Below are 17994 nucleotides of genomic sequence, written 5' to 3'. Positions count from 1 at the left end.
GTGAGAAGCAAAATTTCCGGGTGGTATCAGGAGACCTGTTGAGATTTGTGCCCATAAATAGGTGGTGACACAGATCTACTGCACAGTGATGTTTCCTTTGGTAGAGCTCAGTAGACCAGATGACTGGCCACAGCATCAAGAGCAGGGCAGCTGGGTTCCTCTAGGGCTAGGGTACTGTTGGGGGATACAACAGTAGGAGACTGGGGCTGAGGGTTTGGGAATCGTAGAGAAAGAGTTGGACTCTGGAATCTCACAGTCCCCCATTAATAACAATATTATAATAATCTTGAAATGATGATTATTAGTACCATTTGTAAAACACTTCTTCCATGCCAGGCAATCTTCTAAGTACCTCACATAAGTAACTCACAACAGCCACAAGAGGCCAGTACTGGTATATTGCCAATTTTACAAGTAAAGAGACTAAAGCCCAGAAAAGTTCATCAATGTGCTCAAGGTCACACAGCTAATAACTGAAGAGTTAAGATTTGAACCCAGGAAATCTGGCTCTAGAACCTGTGTTTACAACTCTCTGCCATCAGTATCCATCCTTTGTCTCTTGGCATCTTTCTTTGACATCCATGAGTAGACATTCTTTCCTTCTCAAAGAGAGAACGAATGAGCCAGACTTGCTATGTTATGATATGTACACATGCAGACATAGCCTGGAAACAGGAAGCAGAATTGGGAAGTTCTCAACTCCATTTTTCTTTATCCTAAAATATCTAGATAAGATAAGATATCTAGATAAGACTTGGTGTTCCAACCCAGAAAGATGGGAAGCCTACTTCTTTCAAAACCAGCAAGTATGATAATTGCAACTGTACCCCACCCATACCATCCTCATCATCCCCACCCACACCCATGATGTGAGAAAGGATCCCTGTCCCCCATCTCCCTCCTCTACTCCCTGACACCCTATGTCCCTGCTGGAGATTTATGCCTCTGCATCCAGTTAAAGTGAACATACTCTGCGGAACTCTAACTACCCCATCATTCATTCACATCTCGTCGTGAAATTCTGTCCAAACACAATTTTGAATAGACAGAAAGAGTGACAAATAGCAAGATCATGAAGGCGAAAGAAAAGAGGCATATGAAGTGGACAAACACAGTGCTTACTTAAACTTTATCCTCCAGCTGATGGTTACCCTAGGGTTTAGTTCTATTTACAGAATAGTTAGATTGAACTATTCAGACCAACTCAAGACTTAATCTAGATTGTGATTCAGTCTTAAATTAGGAGAGTTTTCAGAATGCATGTATCTTTCAGTGTCTTTAGGATAATGGAATCTTGCTTAGTTTATTTATTTATTTTTTGAAGTACAGATATTGCACAGAGCATTTTTCATGAAGTGTGGTTTCTTTGAGATCTTTTAAAAGACTCCAGCTATATAGAAATATCTCATTAGTGACAAACTCAGAGCAAGTTTTTTTCTTCTTTGCTTGATCTAACAATGGAGGACACATCACACACTGGTGCCTCCAGTACTTACAACAGACTCTTTAAGTTAGGCATTTTGTTACCATTCTTTAAACATCTCCCTCCTCCTAACATCTGTCCATGTGTTCAGATTTCCTTCCAAAGTCGCAAAATACAATATGAGTTGAACATCTGGTTCACAAAAGTCTTTTTGAAGGCAAAACATAATGCCTGTCTGGCAAAGAAAGATACGGAAAATAACTATGCCACCAGAGGACTCTTACCAGATATGGCCTGGGGATTCCTTATTCACTGAAAACTAGAAAGGTATTGTCTTTCCTGGATACTTGGCTGGTATCGAGATCAGGAAGTATTCATAAACTAAGCATTCACCCAGAGAAAAGAAAGAGCAAACATCCTCTTGGCCTAAGCATGCAGCCCAGGGAGGTGTAACAAGTATTTCATGCCATTGACGCAATAACCATCCAGAAGATAAAACTGCTTAATGGCAAAATATAAAGCTCAGGAAGCAAGAGGAGAAATGTTGAAGCTACTTGTACAGAAGAATGATGAAAAAAAATCTGTACTTGATTAATCCTTTATGATTCATTGAACTTGAGGCTAAGACGCACTAAAAGGTTCTGCTATTCAACTTCATATTACATGTAGGGGCAATGAATTTCGGTTGGTCATCCAAGTGTCAGCCAGCATGCAACATTCCCTCTGAGGGCAGGAATCTTGTCTATTGGGTCTTTTGGGCATTGTACAAGGCCTTGTATCAACTAGGATCTAAACAATTTGTTGACTGTTTTAAAGACTAAATTATTTAGCATAAATCATTCTATAAATTGCCTATGAAATTATTGTCAAAAACAAATATTTGAAGTATGTTATTTTTGGTATTCAACTCCAAAGAGGATGGTTTCTTAAATGGATTTCTTCCCCCTCAGTTTTGCCAGTATTTTAACGGCCATACTCAGTTTACTCACTGACCTTCTGTTCCAATAGGAAAGAAACGAAAAGATCTTTTTCCTTAGGTAAGGCCTTCCAGAAGAATGTATTGCCTCTAGAATTATTTAGTGAATCTCTGCCCTGTTGGGTTTGAATCCTGGACACCCAATTTGGCAAGAAAAGAAAAAAACCATTGTTTCAATAATTAAAAGGGCAAAAAACAAACCCAGGATCCTGTGGCCCAATAAACCCCTAAATTGGGTGACAAACGGGTACTGGACCAGCACAGAGCCTGAGAGAAATCCAACAGCATCCACCTCCAGAGCAAGCTAGTCTCAGGGGAGGACAATTATCAAGTAACAATTTACAAGTAAATTGTAACCTCTCTGTTAATTTAGTGCAATCAAGTGCAAAGGCACCTCTAAGATTCCCTAACGCTTCCTCAGTGGCTCATCCACAGCCTTTGACTCTGGCCCCTGAAATGATCAGAGGCAGTAACATTCAGAGACACCTCTTACTCTGCCTTAGCAGATTCACAAAGCACAGGTTTATGGTTTCTTTCTCTCCTTCCACCTTCCTTCTCTCCCTCTCTCCTCCCTTCTTCTCTTCCTTTCTATTTCTTTTGATGGTTCAAGGGCTAAAACTGCAGGAGGAAGAGGACATGCAAATAAAAAAAAAGAGAGAGAGAATTTAGAAGAGTGTAGTAAAGGGGCTATTGACAAGAGTAGTAAAGGCATGGGGCTAGCATCTGAGGGACTCAGCACCAGGTCTGGGGGGGCAGGGAGAGGAGGGGTTGGGGGCAGGCCCTGTGTGGGAGGTCCTCCTGACAGGAGCTGAGACCTCCTGTCAGTTTTCAGGGACCCTACCAGGAGGGAGCCAGTCAAATAAAAATGAGTTTCCTCCAGTCTCCTTTCCATACTTCCTATTGGCCTAACCCAATGGAGGACAGACGGCAAAGGACCTACCAGCATGTTCGGCATGGGTCAGACTTCTGAGGCACCGAGTGGGACAGAAGGGGGTGGATTGTGGATCTGGAGGGGGAAACAGAAATCATCAGCATAGCACTATAATCCAGGCTTCACATTTAATTTCTAGCTTAATGATACAATTAAGACATCTTTGAGCCTAATTTTTCCTGCCTCAATTGGACTTCAAGGAATCTTTATTTTTCTGCCTGTTGACTATATGGCTTATTTTAATTGCATAGACTTTTATTGTCCTACTTTTCAAACTTCATGATTATTTTGAAAGTCACATACCAAAGTGATCACTTAGATAACCAGTCTGGTATTTAATATCAGGCAGACAATGATGGGCATTTAAATATTCACTGTTAGGATTTTAAATATCTATGCTATACTTTACCACACACACACACACACACACACACACACACACACACACACACACATACACACTTTTCCTGGAGCCTGCCCTAAAATAGTAAAAATGAAAATCCATGTCAGAAGCCAGACTAAAATGCTAGTTCTCTTAAAGTTAACCACATATCAACTTCGTGCTACAATCCATCCAGAGCTGCATATACTCTTTATACAACAGAGGTTTGCATCTGAAATAATACATGGAATTCAAACTTGGAGACCACAGAGAACATTTTACTTGCAAAGGTTTTACTTTCTGGCTGCCTGTCCTCTCTGCTCCAATTCCATAACATGGGTAGATTCTGCTCCCCTCCCTCACCCTCAAATGACTGTAATAAAATCCTGCCTCCCCCCACAACCCCATTTGGGTTTCTAATGAGAACCATCAGCTGATGATATCCAGCCAGATAATCATAAGGACAGGTTTTAAACACAAAATGACTTAAAGTCACACACGGGTCATTTTTCAAGCATGCATCCATTTATATGAGTGGATTTTCAATCCAAACACCATGTACCTCAGGCTGACTATTTTGGATCCCATATTTTCCAAGTAGAAAAGTAATCATGAGTGATCAAGCCACCTGATCAGGTGCACCTCTCCAACACCCCACACTAAAGCAGCCCCCCACCATGATTGAAGGCAGATGCCACGGACACTGCAAGACAAGTGGATGTAAATACATGGAGACACTGGTAGAGCAGACATTTGACATTATCTCTTAATTTGTTCCACGGATCTATACTCAAATCAGAGTTTCCTGAAAGTAATTTAAGAACTATCTAGCCACAACAATACCAGGGAAGAGGAGTTTCTGGCTTTCTAACATATTTAATAAGTTTAACATGTGTTTAAATTAATATTTAACATATTTAACATATTACCTCTGTCAGGCTCCAGTTACATGGCACTTAGAGTTAAAGCTACTTTAGATAACTCCACGTTTGGTCAAGAATATCTTTATGTAGCAATTCTTAATGTCTCCTATGATTACTTTGATATCAAATTGAATATGTTGTGTCCTTGAAATCTACTGTTCTGTAAGTCATGCAGCAAACTTTGGTTAAAAGCAATACAGTTCTGACCTGTAGTACACTTGTTTCATTCTCAATGTATTTTTTTTCTTTGTCTATTCATTTTATCTTTCTATTAGGTAATCAGATAATAAGCATCTTTTAAGTCCCACCACCTGCAACATGATGTGATAAAAAGAAACTGAACCTTGGTGGGGGGAAGGTACCTGAAAATAACCTTTCAGTCCAGAGAAGCAGCCGGCCTTGGAGACCCCCACATAAAGAGGGCTCCTGAAATAAATACCTCCATTTATTCATTATGTGGTTTAACCTTGAATTTTTTGCAAATTTGGGATGTTGATAAAAACCTATTCTGTTGGGTGGCTATAATGATTAAATGAAAATATAAATCCCTTAAGATGTCATCTATAATACTTATTAAATAAACAATGGCTCTCTTCTCTCTCTCCCACTTCAATAAGGTGGAAAAAAGCAGCACTTACAAACAAGCTTGGAATCAGAAAATTGCATCTTTCAAAAGGATCATAGAGGTCACATCTCCTCCCCTCCAAAAAGGAGCGCTCTCTCCACCATCCTGTCTTTGCTTCAAATAGGCAGACTCATTTTTAAAATTAAGTCACTCATCGTGCTCTTATATATAAGATAGTTTTTAATTCCATAATTTTTTAATTTAATTCTATAATTTGTTAAATTTACTTGTTACATTGTTTATATTCTTTAATTGTTAAAAAGTTATTTCTCATTTTGAATAGAAATATATGTCCCAGAAACATTTATCCCTTGGCTACACATACAATGTCTAATTCTGCTATGTTGTGGAAATCTTTCTGGGTTCACAGTGAGAAGATGTGGGACTTAGCCTCATTTGGACATTGTGTTGCTTTGTGACCCTGAATAAATAAATAAACTTCCCTGAACCTCGATTGATCTAGGAAATAGGGACCACACACCTGCCAGATCTCCTTCCGAGGGTTCTTACGGGCAGCGCCTGACAGCCCTGTCATGCTCCTTGTTGGCCACCCTTCAACCTTCCCCCACATATAGCATTCTCACTTCTTTTAGCAGTGTTTCATTTAAAAAGTTTAAAGGACAAGGAATATTTTATAGTTAAAAACTGTTGAATAAAAATGCCTAAGAAATAACAACAGTGAGCCAAGGCCTTCCAGACGAAGGGCAGCATGAAAGAAGTTGTGACTATGAGAACCCATAGTCAGGACGATGAGGAGATGGTCCCAACATTACTAAGGAAATAGCATGCCCTGCTGAGGGTGTGGCTGGCTTACAGAAGGTATTGGGGCCCAGCTAAGGAGTTTAAATGAGATATGATAGAAACAGGGGCGTTTTAAAGGTTTTGAAGCTAGGGAAGGAAAATGATAAAAGTGTCATTTAAGGAAAAGAATCAAGCCCAAGAGTACACTAAGGATGGAAAATATGAAAGTTTGGAGTAGGAGGTGCTAAATGTATATCATGCAGTAATACATGCATGAGCTGATAAGAGCCTGCACTGGGATTGTAGTCATGAGATAAGTAGATGAACACACACAGGAGACATTCTGAGGGAACATATGACAGGATGTGAAGACTTCCTAGTTGGAGAAGAAGGCAAGAGGAAGTGTGAAAGTCAACTCTGAGATTTCACATCTGTCTATCTAGGAGAATGTGGAGACTTTGACCAGAGGCAGGAAAGTGGCAGAAGAGAGTTTTTTGTGGAGTCCAGACCAGAGATCCCAATTTAAGAGTCATCTGTGCAGTGGCAACAGACAGAGTGGAGGAATAAGCATGGCTGGTGGTCTCCCCAAGGGCCACAGACACTGGGGCAGGTGGCCAGTCTGGCTCCCATGCCCCCACTGACTTGGTTTATTTTGTTTATTTGTCATCTTTGAGTCACAGTACTTTTTCTGTATCTCCATCATTTTATTCATACAGTTTATGAGTCAAATGTGATATTGTAGTTATTTATATACATCTTGTCCTCCCTACCAGACTGTAAGCTCTTTGAGATCAGGGATCATGTCCAACTTTTCTTCATACCCTCCAGTGTGTCTAGAGAAGTGCTTACACACAGTAGGTGCTGATTAACATTTTGAATAAATGAATGAGTGAAATATGAATGTGATCCGGGAACCTGAATTGGCTACATGCTTGATAAGATCTTTTACTACAAATGCAAACCAGGTAAGACAGCATTGTGACTTGGATTTGAAGCCTGCCACCTCTACTCTAGGCACACAGCAATGAAAGATAACATACGAAAGACATTACTCAAAACCAAAACCAAAACCAAAAATTTTCTTGAACAAGAAGTGAAACAGTGATTCAGAACAGTAAACCAGGAGCTAAGCTATGGGTGCCCAAGCAGTCAGAAGCTGCCAGAGGTCAATGCTTGCACTGTAATGAGGTTACAAGGGACCCAGAGCAGGCAAGAAATGAGCCAGTGCTCCTTTCATACATTATGGGGTAACAAGCCACCCCAAACCTTAGTGGTTAAAAAGACAACAACCATTTTATTATGCTCATGGGTTCTGTGGGCCAGGAATTCATAAAGAGCATTCTTCTCTGCTGCACAGTATCTGCGTCTTCAGCTGACCCAACTCACATAACAGGGAGTGATGAATAGCTGGTGGCCAGAATAGCTGGGGCTGGAGAATCCATTTCCAAGATGGCTTCTTGACTCATGCGCCTGGAGCCCAAGCTGGCATGACTAAAGGATAGACTCAGCTGGGACTGTAAACCTCTCTAGAAAGTAGGGAAGTGTGGAAAGAAGAAAAAAAAATAGCCAGTGTTAGTAAGAATGTAGGAAAACAGGATATACCACCAGTGGAAGCATAAATGAGTCCAATCTCTTAGAATTTAGGAATATCTAGAGCAATTGAAAATTCACATCCCTTGTAATCCACCAATCCACTTCTAGGTAAAAATCTTTCCTTCATCTACAAGGCTATTTACCATATTCATGAAATGTTGTTGCATAACAAACAACCACAACATCTCAACGGCAGCCAAGGAGAAATACTTACAGAGCTTGTGCATCTGTAGGTTGCTGGAGGTTAGCTTAGCTCCGTGGCCCTATTGATGTCAGCTGGGGTGGCTTACGCCCATCTGAGGGTCAGCTGATACAGGCTGGACACAGCCAGGCGACTCAGCTCTGACTCACACGGACCAATCTCCTCCTTGGTCTAGTGAGTAGTCTAGGCACATTCTTTCCAGGGCAATGCAAGGAACTCAAGAGTACCAACCCAGTCACCCGGGTACTTTCCATGCCCTTGGGCACAGCATGCCTGCCAACAGTCCACTAGCCAAGCAAGCTGTAGAGCCAAATGGAGAGATGGGAGGCACGCTCTGGTGGGAGGAATGGCAGCCGCCTGACCAAGGGTGTGGTTACAGGACTCGGTGAAGGGCTGAGCCTGTTAATGCAATCTACCAATGTCCTGCAAAATTGTTTGTGATAAGATGAAAAGAACCTAAATATTCATCCAGAAAAAAGAGAATGGTGAAATAGATTGGGGTGTTTTCATCCATCAGAGCACTTACAGAGCAGTGGAAACAAAGAAACCAGGGTTGCCTCTATCACTGTGTATAAACCTCAAAACCAAAATGCTGACTGAAAAAAAAAGTTACAGAATGAAAATGTAGAGCATAAAAGCATCTCTGACAGGTTTTTAAATGCTCTAGATTATATAGTACGTATTGTTTGTGGATATATACATACGTAGTTTTTTACATGAATAAGAAAGATATACTGAAGCCTCTGGGTAATGATTACTTCTGGAGAAAAAGACAAAATAGGTTCATGGAGGGAAGACACAGTGGAGTTCCATAGTACCTGTGACTATATTCCCAATAATAAAAGTATGAAGCAAATTTGGGGGAATATTAACATCTGCTAAATCTGAATGCCGAATGACCTAGATGCTTCTTATACTAGTCTGGAGGTTTGGTGAGGAAAGAGTTACAAATAGCTGAGCAAATTATTCCTTGGCCCTGGAATATAAAGGATTGTCTGCTACAAAACACCAGGAGATTCTGTCTACTGTCTGACTGCCCTACTCCCTGTCAATAGTTTTGAAACAGCTCCAGATATTGGTGCCAAGAAAATTAGACAAAAAAAGATTACCAAGACTGCATAAACTCCATTCATCGCATTCTGATCACTTGTGGGCTTTGGTTTTAAATCCCAGGCGCACAAACCGCTATTTTGTGACATGTTTGGCTGCTTCATGAGTCAGCAAATCCAGTGACTAGGACACACAATCAAGGTGCCTTTGTAGAGAGGACTGAGCTTAGAGTTATTTCATTCACCTTTTTTTTTTCCTTAAGTTAATTTTTTATCAGAACAACTTAGAGTCTCTTTTCATCCATAGGGAAATGAGAAGGACTGTTAGGAAAATGACACCCATATTTTGTTAGCAAATATTAGGAAAATGTTAAATCATGGTAAGAAAAAACTACCAGGTGGGCTGGAAGTACATAGGAGTGTTGGTATAAGGGTTGGGAGGTAGAATGGCTGCAAAGCTCTTTGCTTTAAAAGCAAGAGTCAGAAATTGGACATTGATTTTTAAGTAATACAAGGTTTGATACATTTCTTTCCCTAGCAGAGTTAAATTTACTGTCATTTTATTTTCACTGTGATATTTTACTCTAAAGATGGTCACTTGGAATTGAAATGTATATGCATATGTAAAAGCATATAAAAATCATGCAGTATAAGACAGCCTTTCTAGATGGTCTTCCTGTTAACCCATGGATGACTGCATCAGTATGTATTCACGGTAAACATAGCTGTTTAATTGAAGAAAATAGCATTGTTGGATGCAAGGCCACGAAGGGGCTAGCCGGCATATTTTCCAGACACTCTCAGCCCCAAATGAATCTTCTCGACATTAATCTCAATGGTTTTTCAATGGAATAATTTCAGGATTATTAACTGTGATTTTGAAGTTGCTTACAGTGTTTATTAATAAAGGCAAAAATCTCTCTCCCCTCATCTTATACTCCTTTAAGGTTACTTATTATATGGTTCTACTTCCAAAGTGCATCTTGAATTTTCCACCTCTCCCTGTGTCCAGCGGCACCACTCTCCCACTGTCACCCAAGCTCCCCTCCTGGCTCATGTGACCATGCAGCCTCGCCACAGCCACTTTGGCCCCCTCTGTTCTCCATACAACAGCAAGAGGAATCTTTCTTAAATATAAACCTGCTCAAACAATTACCCTTTGAAAAAACCTTGCCTTCACTTGCTTCCTGTTGCCTTCAAAATCCTTCACAAGACCTGGAAGATGTACATTCCTGCTTTTGACTCCATAGTCTGCTCACACCACTCCCTGCTCCTTTCCCATATTCCTGCCACCACCTGAATTTTATTTTCAACCCAAGTTATAATATGCTTATAGAAGAAAGTAAAAAAATTCTTCAAAGTCCATTATACCCCCACATGACGAAATATCACTCCCTACCCCCAGTTTCCATTTCCCCAAGGGCAACCACTTGCAACTATTTCAGTTGAGTCTTTGGGATTTTGTCTCCACATCTCTAAATACCATGCTTTTAAGACTACTCTTATTTTTGTTTTAAGCATATTCTATTGAGTTCTTACTACAGAGAATTAGTTCTTTCACACTGTTCTCCACTCCTCCCCCAACACCACCTAAACCATACCCATGTCTTCCCAACCTAGTTATCTGCTAATTGTTGCTAGATCATTTTTTTGGTGTGCTTACATTTTTTTGGCTATGCAAACATTTTTACTGCTGAGCCACACAGTGTCAGAGATCACTCTTCCTTTCCTGAATAATTTTTACTTTCCCTAGAATTGATTGTTGTCATTTTTTTCCCATTGGTTTGATTTTCTTTTCACTATGCCAACCCTAAGCTGCCCTTTAGGTGCATAAGCATCTCCATATCTTCAAACATTTAAGTGTGCATCAATTTTTATCTTCTTAACAACAGTTCCCTAGCCCAGACTTCTACATCAAATGAGCAGCCGTCATCCTGGGATAGCCCTTTATTATCATTTTAAAGGAATTTCCAGAGAAAGAAAAGTTTGTGTGTTCCATTTACAACCTTTACCCACACCTCCTGACTTTCTTTCAGATCCTTGTCCACGAGCCTCAGGGCCTTCACACATGCTATTTTCTCCTCTTCAAATCCCTTCCCTGGTCTTTGCCTAATTTCTTCTCATCCTTTAGATCTGAGTTTGCAAGTCACTTCTTCAGAGGCATTCCCTGATTTCCCAGCCAATCGTTTTTGTTACACTTACTTACAATATCCTGTACTTTTCCTTAATAGTATGTATCAGAAATATTAGTGTGGTGTGCTAATAACTTGAAATATTAATTTTTTTCTTCCACAATTTATACATGATCTAATCAGACACATCCATTTCCTCAAGGACAAGTAGGATTTTTACAGAGTGAGTGACAAGAACAAGAAACATCGAATGCTCAGTTTTTCAATTTCCAGTAGAGGCTTGTGAGAATTAAAAGGGCAAGTCGTGAGGATGGGAGTAGAGAGCAAAGATGATGCATGACCTAAGAGGAGAGCCTGGGTACCAGGTAAAGAAGAAAAGGGGTCAGCCTTAGGAGACTGTCAAGCACCATCATTGGCCAGCTCCAGGGAGCCCTGGGGGGAGCAGCAGCATACACTCAGGGGCGGTACTCAAGCATTAGGCCATCTGATGCTAATATTCACTAGCATATAAACCAATATATAAATAAAAAATTAAAAACACTCTCCTTTTATTGTCTAAATTTACTATAGAACTGCTCACCATAAGCACAAGTTGTGGCACAAGTCGATCACCCTAACAATGTCAAAAGTGTTTGTTGGGTTATAGCCAGTTATGTGCTCTTGTGTCTGATGCAGCTGCCACTACCTGTGGGAGATCCGCTGGCCCCTCCACCTCTCCTGGGTCCCTCTGATTTCAGTTGCAGCTGAGGTAGTTGGTTCTAGATGATTGTTACCATCTGCCACAAGTGCTAGCCAATCTCTTCGGTTTTCTGCCTCAGGTTTTTTTCTGAAGCCACAAGAGTTTGCCCAGTCTTGTGCAGGCACAGCCAGGAAGTGCCCAGGAGTGCAGACCCCAGGGACAACCTCAGACAATGATAAACAGGTATCCATGGAAACAGTGCCTCAGACTCCCAAGCTTCAGGAAGACAACTTTGAGGTGTGCTCTATGTGGTTTCTCAAAGGATCCCCAGCAGGATCAGGCCCCAGCTGTCCACAGTGAAAACCAGCACAATAACACACCATTTGTCGACTTCTCTTCTGTCCCCATTTAATTCTTCCCATTCCCCGGTTTTGCTTTCTGAGATCATCTTCTACACATACTATCTGCACTGAAGTCCTTGTCTCAGGCTCTGCTTTGGAGAGAAACCCAAACTAAGACACTCTCTGAATTATATTCTGGAATGACTCATGGTTTGACATTAGGACTTACATTCAACTCTTTCAGTGACGTCCCCACTGCACTGATAATCATTAGGTGACTGGATATCCCATTAGAGCCTGAATTATGGTTCATGGAGCTCCCGCATCTCAGACCAGCTGTGTCCACTGTTCTCTCTCGCGCGCCTGCCTCTCTCATCCTATCAGGAGTAGACAAACGAGATGGAGACATAAATAAGAGAAGAAGAGGGGGTAAGATGCATGAGGAGCCCAGTTAGAAGATGGGACACACACAGAGGGGAGAACAAAAAGAACAGAAGAGGTAAAAGAAAGGAAAACACAAATGGTGGTCATTGACAGTGAGACATATGTGTGGACAGTCATGTTGCTCTAACTCTGCATGTCTGCTCTGGTGAATAGAGAGTGGGCAGGCATGGAGGGAATAAGGAAATGGATTGGCTGCTCAGAGACCAGAGACAGGAGAGAGGACTCACACTGTCACGTGTTGGGGCACATGGATTCCTGACCATTAAATAGAGTCCTAGACAGACCTTTTCAGGAATAATTGCCCCCAAGTCAAAAGCTAAGATGCCAAATAAAAGAAAGGTTGTGGAAACCTCAGAAGGGATGTTGCCACACAAATTCCAGTCTGCACAATAGCCCGCAAAAAACCTCTTCAACTTCTGCCTAAACCTGGACCCTGCTTCTTCCCTTGAGCAAAGGTGGGTATACAGAATACGTCCTCTTCAGCTCCGCTGGTCAGGCTGCCATCCCTACCAGGTCTTTAGAACTGGAGTGATGGATGTGTTCATTAACTACATGGGAGGAATCTGTCCACAATGTAGGCATCTATCAAATCACTATGAGGTACACTTTAAATATCTTACAACTTTATATGTCAAATGTACCTCAAAAAAGCTGATCCTTAAAAAAAAAAGACTTTAGAAACTGGAAGCAACTTTCTAATACCTGAAATAAATAACCTAAAGTCCATAGCAAGTTCTACTGATCTGCATGCCAAGTGCCAAAACCAGAAAAACAAATCTGCCCTACAATGCATGGGATTTCTGTGATAAAACAACGTGTGCTGGCATGTGTATTAATTATTTCATTGTATTGCATCTTGCAGTCATTCTTTTTCTTTTAAATGCTTGCTGTTGGGTTTTTGTTTGGCTGGCTGTGTGTACTTGCATTTATTCTGATGTTATTTCCCAACTGGCCTGAGAATATTTCCAGATTTAAATAGTTAGTGCAGATTTAAATTAGTAAGGCCTGCAGATGTTCAGTCTTACCTGCAGACTTCTTTCGCCACTCCAGGACAGGCCTGCACAGGCCTGTGGATAAACCAGCATATCACTTGTCCATCTCCAAGACTTTATCAAACTCCATTCAGACTTCAGCTTGTGGAACCCACCCACCCAATCCTATCCAATAGGTGGCCAGGCCTTGTTTCAGTCTCCTGCCACTGTACAACCAATCATTCCACAACTTACAACTTTAGACAAACATTTATCATTACCTGTAATGATTCTGAGGTTCCGCCAGTCTCAGCTAGGTCGTTCTCACTTGGGGTTCCTCACAGCCTTGCAATAGAATGCCAGCTGGGGCTTGTCATCCAAAGGCTTGACTGGGTAGGACAATCAAGATAGTTTTCTAACCACATGTCTGTTCCCTGCCTGGCTGGGAAGCCTGGAACAAACCAGAGGTTGTCCTCACCACATGACCTCTTCACAGAGCTAGCCAGGCTTCCTCACAGCATGATGGACTCATGTAAGTGGCTGGGTTATCTCAGAGCAAGCCTCCCCGAGAGACCTGGTGCCAGGCTTCCTCGAATCTGTGTAGAAGCCACACAGCGTCACTTCTACCATATCCACTTTGTTACAAGCAAGCAAGTTACATGTTGCCAGACTTAAGGTAAAAGGATAACTACAAGAGTCTGAATCCTGGAAAGACAATTCATGGGGGTGGCTGACTTTTTCAAGTTCTGCTGATCTGCACGCCAAGTGCCAAAACCAGTTATCCAAAACTTGTGGAGACTTCCTTCCACAGGCATTGATATTAGAGGGGGTGAACAGTAGAGAGAAAGGTGTTTGGGTAAGACCAAACAATAGTAAAACCCACCCACTTTGCTTAAATATATATTTATTTGTGTGATTGTCTGTTTGATTAATTCCTTCAAGACCAGAAGTTGGCAAACTTTTTTTGTAAAGGGCCAGAAAGTAAGTAGTTTTGCAATCCATGCAGTCTCTGTCACACTTACTCAGCTCTGGCTTTCTAGTATGAAAGTAACTGGAAATAGTGTGCAAATGAGTGGGTGTGGCTGTACAAAATAAGATTTCAATTATGAACACTAAAATCTAAATTTCTTATAATTTTCATATATCAGAAAGTATTGCACTTCTTTTCATTATTTTTTTCAACTATTCACAAGTGTAAAAACCATTCTTAACTTGCAGGCTGAAGAGAAACAGGCTGCAGGCCAGATATGGCCCATGGGCTATAATTTGCCAATTCCTGTTCTAGACTAAGGCAGGGACCGTGACTGCCTTGTACACCCTTATAAACCCTGTATTTAGTATATCCTAGCAGTCCTCAAAAAATATTTATTGAATGAATAAACAGTTGATTTGTAAATAAATTATAAAATCCTGAAATAAGAATTCCTCTGAAAACCCTCCAGTGTTCACCTCAACATCAATCTCCTTCACTTAAAATCTAGGTCAAAAAATACATTTACAGCTTTATTGACATTTTTCAGGAAATATAACAGTATCAGTACACTCCGGTCTCACCCATGATAAAGATGCCCAGAGTACCTTGAATAATTTTAGATTTCAATACTAAAGAGTGATGGAGGTTTATCGCCTTCTCAGTTTCTCAGAAAGACGCAAGCACAGCCAAGAATCAATGGTATCAGAACTCCTGAGGCACACGTTGCTATCTAAGGGCCAGCAATACAACACCACAGAATCCTACAAGTGCCAAAAGTTGTCCTGGAGACTCTTGGTCACGTCCCTTGACTTTCCAGCCATCCTGCTGGACATCCCCACCACGGATGCCCTAACCACAGGACCAAGCGCCAAACCAGGGGTCTTCCCTTTGTGCACTGCAGCCAGCCCCTGCCCATGACTTCCTTGTTACTATTAAGGGCGCCATCGGTTTCCAATCCCTGGGGCTCAAACCTTTGGAATTTCCTTTTTCCTCTCTGTCTCCCCTGTTATTCAGTCTTCTCATTGCTGCGGGCCCATTTTAAAGCCTATTAATTCTTGTCTACCTCCTAGGCTAATGTAATCTAAACATTCCCCCTCCCCCACGTTTTGCCTCTCCTACCTTCAGCAGTCTATAGATCCTAGACTAGGAGTAGCTCTCAAATGGTACTTAGTAATTATCACCTTGTTTTGTAATCATTTGAGTAGCAATCTTCTTAAAGTACAAATCTGATCATGTCATTTGCCTGCTCCAAAACCTTTAACATTCAAGGGCTTCTAACCTCAGTTTCTAGCCTCATCTCTCATATAGAGCCTACATTTTTGGCAAATCAGGAGTAGAAGAGACGGCTTGTCTCCAATATTTATTCTTTCTTTTTTCCTTAGAAATAGTACTCTTGGTTTTTATATGGTCACAGGGCTGCTGCATTTCCCAGATTGCCCTGCAATTAGGCTTGTCCACTTGACAAAGTTTTGGCAAATAGGATATAAGCAGAAATGTTATATGCATCATGTGGGAAATGTCTTGAAATGGTAGTGGCTCCTCTCTTTTTCCTTCCTTCCACTTAATTAGGCAAAATGTGCATGTGATGGCTGGAACTTGGATAGCCATCTTGGACTGTAAGACAGAAGCCACATATCAAGGATGGCAACACGACATGGCAGAAAGGGCCTGGGCCTTTGTTATTTACAGCGCCATCCTACTAACCCTGACCTCTCAACTTGTGGAGTCCTTTGTATGAGAGAAAAATAGATTTCTATCTTGCTTTAAGCCACAGTTTTTTTGTGTCTATTCTTTTGTTCTATCACTTGCAGGCAAACTTAATCATGAGGGGTACCAAAGGCCACTCCTTATTTTCTCAGAACATGATATTCTTTTTCTGCCTCCTCCAGGCGTCTCTGTTCTCAGTGTTCCCTCCCCCTAAGGCACCCACTGGTTTTTCTCCCCATTCTCTTTGGCTACACATATCCCTACTGAGGGAGAGAGAGACATCTTTCTCCTAGCTAACCTGTCAGAATCTCTCTTAGAGAGACAGAAGTAGAGTTCCAAGGTGGCATGAAACCTATGGGCAAACCATGTTTTTCCACGAGGGCTGACGAAGTGGTAAATGTTAGTCTACAGTACAAGAAAAAGATGCATAAGAAATGGAGCAAAGTCTAATGACTTTCCAGCTTCTTGGCCCAGCCTTCCTAGAGGTCAGGATTCAGTCTTGCACTTAGGTTCTGTGAGACACCTTCCATTCTTATTGTGTTGAGTCCACTTTTAATTCTAGTGACTTTTTGCTCCTTAAAATCAAAATGTCAATATGTATCTGTGGAATTTATTCAGCTGGCCTGCTGGAGGGTCACAGATTGTTTAGTGGCAAAGTATGGGAGCTTTTCTGCTATATCAATGTCATGAAACCACCACATGGGTTAAGAACTTCACACACTTCTTTTTCTTTCACCCTAGCCCCGAGTTGTGCCCTCTTCCAGATTTCTGTGACATTTGTTATCTGCAGTACTCATGACATCTACCACTGACTGCCTTACCTGGGCATTCTCCATGCATAAATCTAGCTCATAAACCACACTGAGGCCTGGCTCTATCTTACTTGTCTTCCTGTTTCCGAAAGTCAATGAATCCACCGGTATGTTAACTTTTCTCTGTTTGCACTGGGAAGAACCTGAACTATTGCAGGCTAGTTTTTGGTATCTTAGTTAGGTTAATACCAACACTGAGTTCATCTGTAATTCAATTTGGTAGAAAACCAAAGTCCACAGACAGAAAAAGAGAAAATTGTGTATTTTCTTTACCACCTAAAAATCCAGACCCAAGAGAGAAGGGCAAACTAGAAGTGAGAATGTTGAAGAAAAATCAGTTTCAGTAAGTGAATAACTTTAGGCTTTAATGTGAAATCCACTCTCAAGTGTGCTGTGCAATGAAACACATATCCTTCTGTTTTCTATGTTCAGCAGACAGCTGGAAACCCACACAGGATGCCAAAACTATGTGACCTACATTTTCAGCTAGACAGCATTTGCTAAAACAAAATCTAGGACTCAGAATCTTTTAAATTTCTCTGGGAGTTTGAAGTGCACTGGATAATGGAGTAATGGGTGCATTCCTCTTTCTGCTTCCAGCCATATTAATTTGCCTCCCCTTTCTTAAAACAAAAACAAAAACAAAACAAAACTCTCGCTTCTTGAGGGCTTTTTTCCAAGTATTTAATATTAGTCTGCTGAAAGTTTAACCACATTTATGCATCTTTGGAATTAAGATAAAATCTGAAATAAACTAAGTATTTTGCATTCTGGCTTACATCTGCTTCTTGTTAGTGTGAGTGAAATAAATAAAGCTAAATAATTAACATTGCAGTCAGTTTCATTTTGTCTTCATGCAAATGGTCTGTGCGTAGATTTCCAGAAGTCAGAACCAAATATTTTAAGGGGAATTCCACATTTCCATGGGATTCCCTGAATAAGCCAACTCAGATCTAACAACTAAACTCCTTAAAAAGTTCATTTTGATGGTTGTGGTCACCATCGGGGTGGCGGGGAAGATACATTTTTCTGAGGCCTAGTCAGGGAGGGGTTTCTCTTAAAAGTCCAGATCTGTTCTTAACCAAAGTGT

At 41.1% G+C, this 17994-nt stretch overlaps 1 long non-coding RNA gene across 1 annotated transcript; it reads right to left on the bottom strand.

Annotated features, from left to right (window-relative positions):
• Positions 1-7275: 7275 nt before the first annotated feature.
• LOC108385751 (uncharacterized) lies at positions 7276-7992 on the bottom strand. Its single transcript, XR_001850393.3, has 2 exons — positions 7809-7992; positions 7276-7527 (listed from the first exon to the last, which is right to left on the bottom strand). It is a non-coding gene; the product is annotated as an uncharacterized lncRNA (long non-coding RNA).
• Positions 7993-17994: the final 10002 nt, after the last annotated feature.

Source organism: Manis javanica, chromosome 12, assembly GCF_040802235.1.
Source record: "Manis javanica isolate MJ-LG chromosome 12, MJ_LKY, whole genome shotgun sequence".
In the NCBI taxonomy this organism is placed as follows: domain Eukaryota; kingdom Metazoa; phylum Chordata; class Mammalia; order Pholidota; family Manidae; genus Manis; species Manis javanica.
This window is presented reverse-complemented; position numbering and strand designations above follow the sequence as displayed.